The following is a 14,322-nucleotide window of genomic DNA, read 5'->3' on the forward strand; positions in this document are numbered from 1 at the left end:
CTGTCTTTTTCAGTCTGTGGACCTCTTCCAGTGGTAAAGCACTGTAGATCACCTGCACCTCCAACTCTCACTTGCCACAGGCCAAAAACCAAAACCCAAACTCCTTAAAACTAATGGGAAGCCTGGCACTACTTTAAATGAGACACCAATGAGATGATGTCTGGTTTAAATGTCATAAGCGAATTATTTATTCATGCCAGAAACCAAAGTATAGGCCTTGCCATATGCGAATGTTGAACATACAAAGATCAGTGTATGGACCTAATCAAGATGACGGTGGAAACCACCAGTGGTCCCATTTGGAGACTCCATTTTGGGAGTGTTGCTCTCCAAGAGTGCTTCATGCTCATTTGATCATATGGTAAATTCACATATAAATTTCTTCTTTTATTTTTGGTAGAGAGACAGCAGGAAATAGTGGAAACAGCACTGAATTTGAAGTCAGATAGATCTCACTTTGAACCTTTTCTGTGATATTAGCTAGCCATTATTAACTTCAGCAAGTTTTCTCAACCTCTCTGAGCTTTAATTTTATCCTCTCTAAAATGGATATCTACTCTATAGATAGCTGTGAAGGTTAACTAAAATAATGCACACTGTGTAGCCAAGATATAACACATAGATAATTCTCTAATTCATTTCTTTACTCTCTTTTCCTAGGTCACAAAACTAAAGAGAAATAACACCCCCCCCCAAAACCCAATACTACACCAGTGTCACATTTATAAATTTCAGAGGAAGAATTTGTACAATAGTGGTACAAATAGTGGTACAAATCTCCAGGCTCTTTTATTACTTCAATGCCTTCCCTCTCGAGCTTGGACCCCACAATATTTCACTGAAACCACTGTCTTTTTTATTATTATTATTTCAGAGTATTGCGAGGGTACAAACATTTTGGTTACATAAATTGTCTTTGCACCGCCCAAGTCAGAGCTACAAGCATGCTCATCCCCCAGAAAGCATGCACTGCATCTGTTAGGTGTGAGTTTTGAAACCACTGTCTTGATAAACAAGTGCCATGTTCTCTCATTCTAGTCTTCCTTATATATCTACTTTGCTAAACTCCCATCTTGGATCATTTCAACTACTTGCTTCTCCACTTCTACATCCAATAATACTGAGTGTGCTGGAAGAAATCACACAGTTGTGCAAATTGGCACAGTGACAAATTTGTGTTCTCCAAGCTCAGGCGACTCTCAGCTTTATGTCTCTGGCCACTATTGTTGTCTAAACCTCAGAGCGACAATTCCAAAGCGACCTAACCCACCATCTCCTTACTCTCTTTAGAAACTTACCTTAACTCTTATTTCACACAGGAAATTGAAGCTATTACAGATAAACTCTCTCTCAATTTTCCACACCTAAAAACCATCTTTTTCTGAACCCACTCACATTTCCTTCTCTGGTCTCAGAAGTAGTTTTCCTTTTCCTGTCCAAGTCTAATATCTCTATCAGTTTTTGGTGCCTATCTCTTAACATTTCTTCAGGAATCTCATTCTATTAACTATTCTCTTTATTCTCTGCATTTTTGATATATTTTACTACTTTCCATAGACATATAAGCAAGTCCAAGTTGCCTCATATTGAAAAGTCAGTAACCTTCTTTGGACCTTGCATCCCTCTCAAGCTACTACCCCCCTCCCTCCTTTTCTTCCTTCGCAAACTTTTTGAAAAGTGGTGCACTGTTTCTAATTGCGTCTTCATTTCCCATTCTCCCTTCAGACCATTATAAACTGCTATCTACCTCTAAATATCCACTGAAACTGTTTTAATGACTTCCTAATAGGCAAAGACCAGGGGCTGTCTTTTGATTTTCATCTTACTTGATCACTTTGAGTGAATCTGGCATTATTGAAGGTCCCCTTCTTGAAACTTCTCCTGCTTTGGCTCTTGGGACACTACTTGTTATCCTACCTCTTTCAGAGTTCCTTCTCTGGCCCCTTTGCTGGCTTCTCTTCCTCTGTCTACACTTTCAATGATAGTTTTCCCTAAAGCATCATCCTTGGCCCTTTTCTTTATCTACACAACATCCCTTAGCAATTTATTAATATTTTCATGTTTTAACTACTACACATAAGATGACTAAGTCTCTGTAACCAGCCAGCTTTCTCTACTTTGTTTCAACTCCTTACTGGTCTTCTCCAGTTGAACTTTCCACAGATACGTCAAAGGTAACTGGTTAAGAAGTGAACTCATTGTACTGCTGAACCTATTTCTACTCCAACATTTCTTATCTCAGAGAAGGAAAATATTAACTAGTTACTCAAGTCATAAACCTAGATTTTGTCTTAGATGTTTCTTTCTTCTTCACTTTCCACCACAATGTGTCAATCATAGGCTTGTTTACTCTTGGACGCATGATTTGTCCTTCCCTGGTCTGCTTTTTTTTTTTTTTTTAACAGAAAGGCTGATCCCTGCAGGCTATTTTCCCAGGCTTCTTTGAAAGGAGGCTTTTATTGGATTCAACAAACAGGAGGCACTGGTAGGAGGTTGAAGGATGGGAGAAAAAGGGAATGTAGTGTTTGTTTGTAGCAGGTATGTCTCCTCCACGTTTTCAGCTAACACTGACAGGCTTGCTATGATTCCAGCCTGCGTGGGGGTAATCTCTGCTCTTGGCATTTCTGGTACCACCATCTCTTTCTGTGGTCTTTTTAGCCTTTCTGTGGTAGGGGTTTCCTGCTGTTGCTAATCTTCGTCATCTCAGCTCTTCTATCATCAATGTAACCAGTTATTGGTATTTAATTTCCTTTGTGTTAGATATTTAGAATGGCTTCCATTTTACTGGTTGGATTATGGATTAATGCACCTAGTCACCAAGCACTATAGATGCTGTCTACTTGACATCCTTCATATCTATCTGTTCTTCCCAGTCTCACTGCTACTGCCTTAGTTCAGGATTTACTCTAATACTCTCCTAATTAGCCACCCTTTTTATCTATCTTCCATGGTGCAGGCAGATTGATCTTCCTAATTCTAATAATTCTATTCCATTGCCTAAAACTCTTCAGTGGCCCCCATATAGGAGGGTTTCCCAAACACCAGTCATTTGCTCTTACCCTCATATTTTTTGACCATACCTGTGTATCATCTGTACTATTATTTAGGTAATATTTTTATTTATATCTATTCATTTAAAAAATTGGCTTTGCCCCAAGCAATAACATTTGTGAAACTATAGCTTTGAAAGTCTAATTTATTTTTCCTAATACACATAAAAATAAATACCAAACTATTAAAAGCAACATCATTCACCCATGTACCAACCAAAATCCTCCCTCATACATGTAGCACACTTTGGGATACACTGGCCTAGAGGATCAAGTCAAAACTCCTTATTGGGGTTCATAATGTCTTTTATGATCTGGCTCTTGAGCCTTACTTCCCCATGAGTCCTCACTCACCTCCTATGTTCTGACCACTTTTACATCTTCTAATTCAATAGATCACTACTCTTCATGATCACCCTGTGCCATATATAGACACATTCTTGCATTTATCTATTTATATGTCTTTTTGTCCCTACTAAACTGGATCAAGAAAATCATTGCTGATTGGTGCCTATGATATAGTATATGCCCATGTTCTTCTTAGACACTAGATGATAGTGATCCATTCTTTACAAACACATAATCTCTCCTTAAACAAGAATAATATCAATATTTTTTTACTGAAAGAATGCTATTTATTTATTATCAATATGAACCTGAGTCATCACCATAAAGTGGCACTTAATTCTTTTCAGTTTCATTTAACACATGGACTCACCTTGGTAAATTTTATTAGACTACCAAAGCATATAAATTGCACTGGGGCACAGAAATTATAATTTGCACCCACATTAATTTCTGTATTTTTTGTGTGTTCAAAATATAATAAAAGTATCCAAACAGGACAGAAAGCTATGTTTTTTATTTTTTTCAATGCAACAGTATATCTTGAACTGACTTCAGATGTTCAGATGTTTTAACTTTCTGCTGAGTGCAAGTCTCAAAAGAAAGAAGAAAAAGGGGAAAGTTGAAAGTTTTACAAGCAGCATCACAGACTCAGAGTTGGATGGTACCTTAGAGATCATGTAGCCTAACATTCTCATTTTACAGATGGGAATGAGTGAGGCCAAGAGAAAGGGAAATTCTAATCTAGGTAAGGATTTACTTATTAGCACACAGGTCATATATACAATTGCTTTGACTGCTTGTTTGTGCTAGGAAGATGAGATCAGCACATGGGCTTGGAATCACAATGCACATAGAAGACTATGGGGGCGGGGGGTGTGTGTGCTGTGAACATGTTTATATTCACGTGGATGAGATTCAGAGACTACGGATCTCCAGCTAGCCATATTTTCCCAGGGTAGCCTGCTGGAGCCAGAGTTTCTGTGGAATGCAGCTTCATGACTATCACATTGATTATGCATTTCTTTTTACCAAGTTAAGTTCCTTGGTCATTATCAGTTTTTCTTCAAACTAACCCTGGGGGAATCTGGAGGAATCCTTGTCTCACAGATGGGAAATCAAAGCTTGGGAGAAGAAAGATTGCTAAGGAAGACAAAAGTAGTACTAGGATTGAAACTGTCTGCCTTAGTCGTTCTTGACCCTAGAACTCTAGTGGCTGTATGTCACACATGTGATACAATTCTGGATTTTAAAAAATTTATTTCTGTTTTATTCTTTTGGTTCCTGCTTTGTGGTCCAGTCTTAATAATAAAACCCCAGAAACTTCAGAAAGAAACAAGCTATATAATGAGCCAACATAGACTACTCCTTCAGATCCAGTAATTGATTATAATATTAGTGGATGATGCCACTGCCCCTTGCTCCCCACTCTCTATTTCCCTGCTCATTAGACAGGGATAAGAAAGGAAGTGAAACACAAATCTCTACATTAACTTAATTATCAAGAGCTCTGATAAAATGTTTGATTAGAAAAAAGTCTGAAATTAATGGATAAAAATGAACTGTAGGGCTTACCTGTAGAATTACACTTAATCCATACTTTGCCCGTTCCCCATGACCCTGGTTAATTAAGAATTGACTGCACTACAGAATGTTCTCTTATGACAGAAGTGGCTGTCATGAGAGGGTATTGTGTTACCTCCCTATATTTATCAGCCAAGAAAACATTTATCTGAGAAAAACATTTAGTAAGGGAGATAAGTACTAAAACAACAGTTGAAGACCAATCTTATTTTTAAATTATTTTCAATGATTGAGTTTTGGAAAATAAAATAATTGGCAGTATATACTTAGAATAGCATACATATGGGAAATTATTCTGCCAGATGTAAAATGAAAGTAAGCTTAGGGAACTTTTCATACAGAATACTGCTGTACTTGGATTGTCTATAAGTTGTCTTTTTGGAGAAGTGGATGAACAATGCCATGTACTCTTTCAGAATCATAATAAGCAAACACCAGAATGGGAGTGCTCAAGGTATCCCCCTGACCTGCCTCTTCAAATAGAAACTAGAAACTAGTGCTGATTTCCATTAGCAGACTCCTTCAGCTCACAAACCCATTTCCTCGCCTCATTGGCAACTCACTTCTGAAGGTCCAGGCTTTTCTAATAAGCATCTTATTTGGACTTTGTTTGCCAAGGCATGGCTAGACTTTCAAGTTTATTTTCTTAAGCCACTGCATTATTTCTTACATCTCATGCTTAAAAAATAAGTTAGTGAGAAGATAAGTATTGCAAAGGACAGTCAGAGAAACACAAGCATTTGTGACTCTGACTCAAGGGAAAAACATTAAGTGTACTAATGTTTTTAACTATCTTAAAGAAATTTTGAATGAAGGTAAGTGGTAATCATATTTTGGAAAACATGCTAATAAAAAAAAAACAACAGAGCAATGTCATCTGAAAACAAATTCATGTTATGGTAGAGGAATAATGTAAATTAGGGAAGAATTTTGATGATCCAACTAAAATTTCAAAATATCTTTCCTTAGCAAAGAAATAGTGATAGTGATCAGCAACCACTTAAAACAGTTGAATGTAAACAGCAATGCCTTGGGGTGCCACTGGGTGCCAGTGGTAGGCCTAAGGCTTGGATAGGAGAAAAGAGAGGGAAAAAAGAAGCAAATAGGACAGTTGAAAATAAGGGCAGATAAATTAGAGAGAAGGAAGAGAGAAATATTTATGGAGGATATAGGAAGCAACAATTTTTCTGATATCATCCTATGATAGTAGGACCATGAATTATGCCTGAGTTAGGGCTTTACAAATAGGGGACAATGTAAAACATTATTTATTTAAAAATGTAGATTTCAAGTATTCTAGGAGTACAATCTTTACACGTGAAATGGTCATATATGTTGTCACTGCTTTCATTCCTTTCAGTGACTCTAGTTGTACAATAGAATGACTAGAGTGAAGTTAGTTTCAAAATAATTTGGAGGCTATAAAATACTGTTTTTGTTTTTGACATCAGTTTGTACATTGTCTGACTTTAGTGATACTCAACAGCAATGTTTTTATGGTTATAAAAATAGGATTCTGGTTTTTTAAAATGTCTGGGCATTAGTAAATCGTATATACCCATTCTTGAATAAGACCAGTAAATAACAGATTTTCTATATTACAGCAAAAAATATATCCTCTGCATAAAGTAGCTACTAGGAGGTATCTTAAGGAGTTAAAAGTCAATTAACCTGCTCCCTAATATTCATATGCTAAGATACATTTATCTTCCCAAGGCTCTAAGAAAAGCATGACTTCCTTCTAAACATTGATGGGGCACAACATATACCATTATCGTTGCTATCCCTACTTATCATAGATCCCTGTATCTATGACATGGGATGAAGACATGGCATGAATTGGTGGGGCTATGGAGAACTCACTGCTCTTCAGCATCAATTACTGTTGAATGATTGAAACAAAGAGAATTAAAAGTTGCATGAGGGCATTATTGCATTAGTTGCAGGGTTATACTATCTCCCTTACCAAGACAATTTTGAAGAATTCTTAGATAACATGTTATAAAGTGTATAGACTGTGCTCTCTCTATAGTCTATTTTCAAAATTAATCTTTTCCAAAACTTTAAAAAATTTTAGCATAATAGTATGGTTAAATACATGGTTAAAAAATATCAAATAGCACAGAAAGGTTCATACTTAAAAAAGAAAAACAGAAAGCAATTCTCCTCTGTCCATATCTCATCATCAATCTTGCTTTCTAGTGGCAATCACTTTTAACCTTTTCAAATAGTTTATGATCTTCCCATATGCTTTCCATATCTCTAAGTAATATGTTTATGTTGCTGTTTCTTAATTGACTTGAGGCATTGTCTATTGATATCCTGCTATGCTGTTTGAAGATGTAGTGAATTTGCATAAATCCCTGCCCAATTCTCCTTCTCCCAATATAGTTTATGTCTCTCTTCTCAGTTATACCACTAGTTACCTCTGACATGTTAAATATGATTCAAACTCCATCTTTAGTTCCATGTATTTCCCCTCCCCACTTCATAAAATAAAGACATTAGCACTCTTTCTTTTACTGCTCCACATCATCTCAGACCTCTTAACCTCTGTCAGCTACACCCTTATTTTTATATTGTTAAGATTGATGAAATTTTCATTCTATTAGGTAATCATATTTAAGTGTCATGCAATTTGTCCTTAGAGTGATTCTAAAAGTTGGATATCAGTAAGTAGTGCTTATATAATTTTAACTATAGTGTTCATTGTATAGCCAAATAATACACTGGGATTATAATTGGCTCTCTATGAGGCCAGTGTTATTAATATGCTCCTGTACCAATCAATAAAGAATATTCCAAGGATCAAGTACAAATAGATTCTGCTATTTCATATACCCCTAATTGCCTTGATCCCACCCTTGAGTTGTTTTAAAATTCAATCATAATATTAATGTCACTTCACCATCACACATTTTTTTTTTGCTTTGTACCATTGGCATACCAAGGGAAAGACAGTCACCCTGACTCAACAACAACTACAGCAATGCTTTAGAACTTAGACCAACAAAATGTTTTTTCATGGTTTTTTGGAATTTCATGACTGTGTCTCTTTATATGATTTTCAAAAATTTATTGTGACAAGTAGCCTATAGAGACCTTTAATTTATAGAAAGGTCTTTTTATATGCAGGGAAATTATCTTCTATTATTCATTTTTATTTTTTATTGATACATATTAATATTTGTACACAGGTATGGGGTACCTGTGATATTTTGTTTCAGGAATAGACTATATATAATGATCAAGTCAGGGTATTTGGGTATCCATCATCTCAACTATTTATTATTTCTATGTGTTGGGAAGATTTCAAGCCCTCTCTTCTAGCCATTTTGAAATATACAGTACATTGTTGTTGCCTATGGTCACCCTACTATGCTATCAAACATGAGACCTTATTATTTCTATGTAACTGTATGTTTGTACCCATTAACCAATCTCTCTTCATCCTCACTCCCCATAAACCCTTCCTAGCCTCCAGTGTCTATAATTCCACTCTCTACCTTCGTGAGATCAACTTTTTTTTTTTTTTTTTGAGACAGAATTTCACTCTGTTGTCTGGGCTAGAGTGTCCGTGGCGTCAGCGTAGCTCACAGCAACCTCAAACTCCTGGGCTCAAGCGACCCTCCTGCCTCAGCCTCCCAAGTAGCTGGGACTACAGGCATGCTCCATCATGCACAGGTAATTTTTTCTATATATTTTTAGTTGTCCAGCTAACTTCTTTCTATTTTTAGTAGAGATGGGGTCTCGCTCTTGCTCAGGCTGGTCTTGAACTCCTGAGCTCAAACGATCCGCCTGCCTCGGCCTCCCAGAGTGCTAGGATTACAGGCGTGAGCCACCACGCCTGGCCGAGATCAACTTTTTTAGCTACCATATACGAGTGAAAACGTGTAATTGTCTTTCTATGCCTGGTTTATTTAATTTAACATAATGACCTCCAGTTGCTGCAAATGTCAGAATTTCATTCTTTTTAATGTTTGAATAGTATTACATTGCATATATATGCCACATTTTCTTCATCTGTTTATCCCATTGATGAACACTTAGGTTGATTCCAAATCCTTCCTGTTGTGAATAGTGTTAAAATAAGTATGTGAATGCAGGTATCCCTTTGATGTGCTGATTTCCTTTCCTATGGATAAATATCCAGTAGTAGAAGTGCTGGATTGTAGGGTACTGCTATTTTTAATTATTTGAGAAATCTCTAGATTATATTCTATAATGGCTGCACTAAATTATATTCCTACCAACAATCTATAAGAATTCCCTTTGCATCCTTTTCACTGTTTGTTAATTTTTGTCATTCTGATAACAGCCATTATAACTAGCATGAGAAGATATCTTATTGTGGTGTTGATTTGCACTTCTCTGATGATTAGTGATATTGAAATTTTTTTCATATACCTGTTGGACATTGCATATCTCTTTTTTGAGAAATGTCCATTAATCATCTTTGTCTAGTTATAAATGGGATTATTTGGAGGGTTTTTTGCTGTTGAATTGAGTTCCTTGGACATTCTGAGTATTTGTCTCTTATCGGATGAACGGTTTGCAAATATTTGTTCCCATTCAACAGGTCATCTCTTCACTCTATTTATTATTTCCTTGTACAGAAGCTTTTGAGTTTAATACGGCCCCATTTGTCTATTTTTGTCTTTATTAACTGTGTTTTTATGGTCTTAGCCATAAAATCTTTGCCTAAACCAATGTCCTGAAGTGTTTCCCCTATGTTTTCTTCTAGTGGTTTGATAGTTTCAGGTATTACACTTAAGCCTTTAATCCATCTTGAGCTGATTTTTGTATGTGGTGAGAGATAGGGATCCAGTTTCATTCTTCTGCATATGGATATCCAATTTTCTCAGCACCATTTATTGAAGAGGGTATTCTTTCCCCAATATATGTTCTTGGCATCTTTGTCAAGAATCAGATATCTTTAAATACAGGGATTCATTTCTGCGATTTCTATTCTATTCTGTTGCTCTATGTGTCTGTTTTATACCAATACCATCCTGTTTTGGTTACTATAACCTTGTATTATAATATAGTTTGAAGTCAGGTAATGTGTTGCCTCCAACTTTGCTCTTTTTGCTCAGGATTACGTTTACTACTTGGATTCTTTTTTAGTTCCACACAAATTTTAGAATTGGTTTTTCTATTTCTATGGAAAATGGTGTTGGTATTTTGATAGGAATTGCACTGACTCTGTAGACTGCTTTGGCTATTTTAATGATGTTAATTATTCTGATCCATGAGCATGGGATGTCGCTCAATTTGTTTGTGCCCTCTTCAATTTCTTTCATCAGAGTTTTGTACTTTTTCTTAGAGGTCTTTCACATCCTTAATTAAATTTATTCCTAGGTGTTTTATTTTTTTGTAGCTATTGTAAATGAGATTGTCTTATTAATTTCTTTCTCAGGTGGTATTGGTGTACAGAAACACCACTGATTTTTGTATATTGATTTTGTATCCTGCAACTTTACTGAATTTATTCATCATATCTAAGAGCTTTTTAGTAGAGTCTTTGTGATTTCCTAAATATAAAGTTATGTCATCTGCAAAGAGGGGCAATTTGACTTCATCTTTTCTAATTTGAATGCTTTATACTTCTTTCTCTTGCCTGATTGCTCTGGCTAGGACTTCAAGTGCTATGTTGAATAGGAGTGGTGACAGTGGGCATCCTTGTCTTGTTCCAGATGTTTTTTTTAGAGATGAGGTCTCACTTTGTCACCCAGGCTGAAGTGCAGTGGCACTATCATAGCTCACTGCAGCCTTGAACTCCTGGGCTTAAGTGATCCTCAGCATGTTCAACTTGTCCCAGTTCTTAGAGGAAAGGATTTCAGCTTTTACCCATTCAGTATGATGTTAGCTATGGGTTTATAATATATGACCTTTACTATGTTGAGATATGTTCCTTTTATGCCTTGTTTGTTAACAGGTTTTATCATCAAGGGATGTTGAATTTTATCAAATACTTTTTCTGAATCTATTGATGTGATCATATGGTTTTTGTCCTTCATTCTGTTGATGTGATGTATTATGTTTATTGATTTGCTTATGTCCTTGCATTCTTTGGATAAATCCCACTTGATCATGCTATGTAATCTTTTTGATGTACTGATGGATTTGGTTTGCTAATATTTTATTGAAGATTTTTGTGTCTATATTCATCAAGGGTATTGGCCTGTAGTTTTCTTTTTTGTTGTATCCTTGTCTGGGTTTTGGTATCAGGGTTATGCTGGTCTTGTAGAATGAGTAAAAATTCCTCCCTCTTACAATTTTTTGAATAGTTTAAGGAAAATTGGTGTTAATTCTTTGTAAGTTTAGTAGAATTTGGTAGTGAAGACATCTGGTCCTGAAATTTCCTCTGTTGGGAGACTTTTTATTACTGATTCAATCTCTGTTGGGGTTTTCTGTTTTTTCTCTGACTCAATCTTGGTAGGTCATATGTGTCCAGGAATTTATCTATTTCCTCCAGGTTTTCAAGTTTGTTAATGTATAGTTGTTTATAATTGTCTCTGATGATCTTTTGTATTTCTGTGGTATCAGTTTTGATGTCTTCTTTTATGTTTCTGATTTCATTTATTTGGAGCTCTCTGTTTTTCTTGTTTAGTCTAGCTAGTAGTTTATTGATTTTGTTTATCTTTTTAAAAAATTCTTTGTTTAGTTGATCCTTTATATTGTATTTTTAGTTTCTATTTTGTGTAGTTTTGCTCTGATATTTGTTGTTTCTTTCTACTAATTTTGTGTTTGGTTTGTTCTTGCTTTTCTAGTTTCTTGAGGTGCATTGTTAGCTTATTTATATGAAACTTTTTGACATTTTATATAGTTGTTTTATTGCTATAAACTTTCCTCTTAAAATTGATGTTTCTGTATCCGATAGATTTTGGTATGTTGTGTTTCAATTTTCATTTGTTTTAAGACTTTTTTTATTTCCTCCTTAATTTCTTCCTTGACCCAATGTTCATTCAGCAACATGTTTAATTTCCATGTGTTTGTAGAGTTTCTAGAGTCCCTTTTGTTATTGGTTTCTAATGTTATTCCATTGTGGTTTGAGAAGATACATGATATAATTTTTTAAAATGTGTTGTTAAACAACAAATGCTGGCAAGGATGTGGAGAGACAGGAACACTCTTACACTGCTGGTGGCACTGCAAATTAGTGCAATCTTTGTGGAAAAGAATTTGGAGATACCTTAAACAGCTAGAAATAGAAATACCATTTGACCCAACAATAGCATTGCTGGGCATCTACCCAAAAGAGCATAAGACATTCTATTATAAAGACATCTGCACCCGAATGTTTATGGCAGCACAATTCACTATTGCAGTCATGGATACAACCCAGGTGCCTGTCAATTCATGAGTGGATTAGTAAAATGTGGTATATGCTCACAATGGAATACTTCTCAATCCTAAGACATGACAGTGAGCTAGCACCGCTTATGCTATCCTGGATTAAGCTTAAGCCAGTTATTCAAAGTGAGGCAACACAAGATATGGAAAATGGGCTCCACATTTACTTGCTATTAAATTGGTACTGACTGATTAAAACTATGGTGCTCAAATGGTGGTAATGTTCACCAGGGACTGGGGAGAGGAGGCCCACATCTTAGGGATGTGGCGAGCATTGTGGGGGGGAAGGGATTACCTCTAACTCTTCTTAGGGAGAGGCAAAGACATACAATGTAACCAAAATCTCAAAAAAAAAAAAAAAAAACCACCAAAACAAAACTTTTATCAGCTGGTGGGCAGGTGGGAGGGAGGAGGAGGGGAAGGGTGTATACTTACATAATGGGTGTGGTGCACACCACCTGGGGATTGGAAACACTTGAAGCTCTGGCATGGGGGGGGGAAGGTGGCAGGGACAATATATGTAACCCTAACAATATTTGTACCCCCATAATATGATGAAATAAAAGGAAAAAAATTTGTCGGAACTTGTTTTGTGTCCTAACATATGGTCTGTCCTGGAGAATGTTCCATGTGCTGATGAGAAGAATGTGCATTCCTCTCATTGGATGAAATGTTTTGTAAATGTCCATTAGGTCTATTGGTCTTATGTGAAATTTAAATCCAATGTTTCTTTCTTAATTTTCTCTCTAGATGATCTGTCTAATGCTGAGCATGAGGTGTTGAAGTCCATGACTATTATTGCACTGGAGTCTATCTCTCCCTTTAAATATAACAGTATTTGCTTTATATATCAGGGCGGGGTGCTCCAGTGTTGGGTGCATATATGTTTAGAATTGTGATATCCTCTTGCGGAATTGATCCCTTTATCATTATATAATGACTGTTTTTGTCTATTTTTGCTGTTTTTGTCTTAAAGTCACTTTTATCTGACAAGTATGACTATACCTGCTCATTTTGTTTTTCTTTTTCCATCACTTTACTTTCAGTATATATGAGTCTTTATAGATAAGATGAAATTCTTGTAGGAGGCATATATTAATATTTGGGTCATTTTTTTATATTCATTCAGCCAGTCTATATCTTTTAAGTGGAAAGTTCAATCTGTTTACATTCAGGGTTATTATTGATATGTGAGGGCTTATTCCTGTCATTTTATTAGTTGATTTCTGGTTATTTTGTATAACCTTAGTTCTTTTCTTTCTTTCTTTCTTTCTTTCTTTCTTTCTTTCTTTCTTTCTTTCTTTCTTTCTTTCTTTCTTTCTTTCTTTCTTTCTTTCTTTCTTTCTTTCCTTTCTCATTGTTTATCATAGTGTTTTGGTGGTTTTCTGAAGTGGTAACATTTGAGTTCCTACTATTCCTCATTTGTGTGTTTGCTGTACCAGTGGGTTTTGTACTTTTGCGTGTTTTCATGATGGTAGATATTGTTCTTTCACTTCCACATGTAGGGTTCCTTTAAGCATTTCTTCTAGGGACAGTCTAGGGATGATGAATTCCCTCAGCTTTTGTTTCTCTGAAAAATACTTTATTTCTCCTTCATTTGTGAAGGAGAACTTTGCTGGATATAGGGTCCTTGCCTGAAAGGTTTTTTCCTTTCAGCACTTTGAATATATTATAGCATTCTCTCTTGTTCTGTAAGGTTTCTGCTGATAAGTCCACTGTTAAACTGATGGAGTTTCTCTTATAAGTGGCTAGCCACTTTTCTCTTGCTGGTTTTAGAATTTTCTCATTGTCTTTGAATTCTGACAGTTTGACTATAATGTACTGTGGAGAAGACCTTTACAAACTATTTTAAAAATAGTTTCTGTTTGGGGATCTCTGAGCTTCTTTATCTGAATGTCTAAATTTCTTGCTATATTTGGGACATGTTTCACCTATTATTTCATTAAATAGTTTTTCTATTTCTTTCCATTTCTCTTCACCTTCTGGG

Source organism: Microcebus murinus, chromosome X (assembly GCF_040939455.1).
Source record: "Microcebus murinus isolate Inina chromosome X, M.murinus_Inina_mat1.0, whole genome shotgun sequence".
Taxonomy (NCBI): domain Eukaryota; kingdom Metazoa; phylum Chordata; class Mammalia; order Primates; family Cheirogaleidae; genus Microcebus; species Microcebus murinus.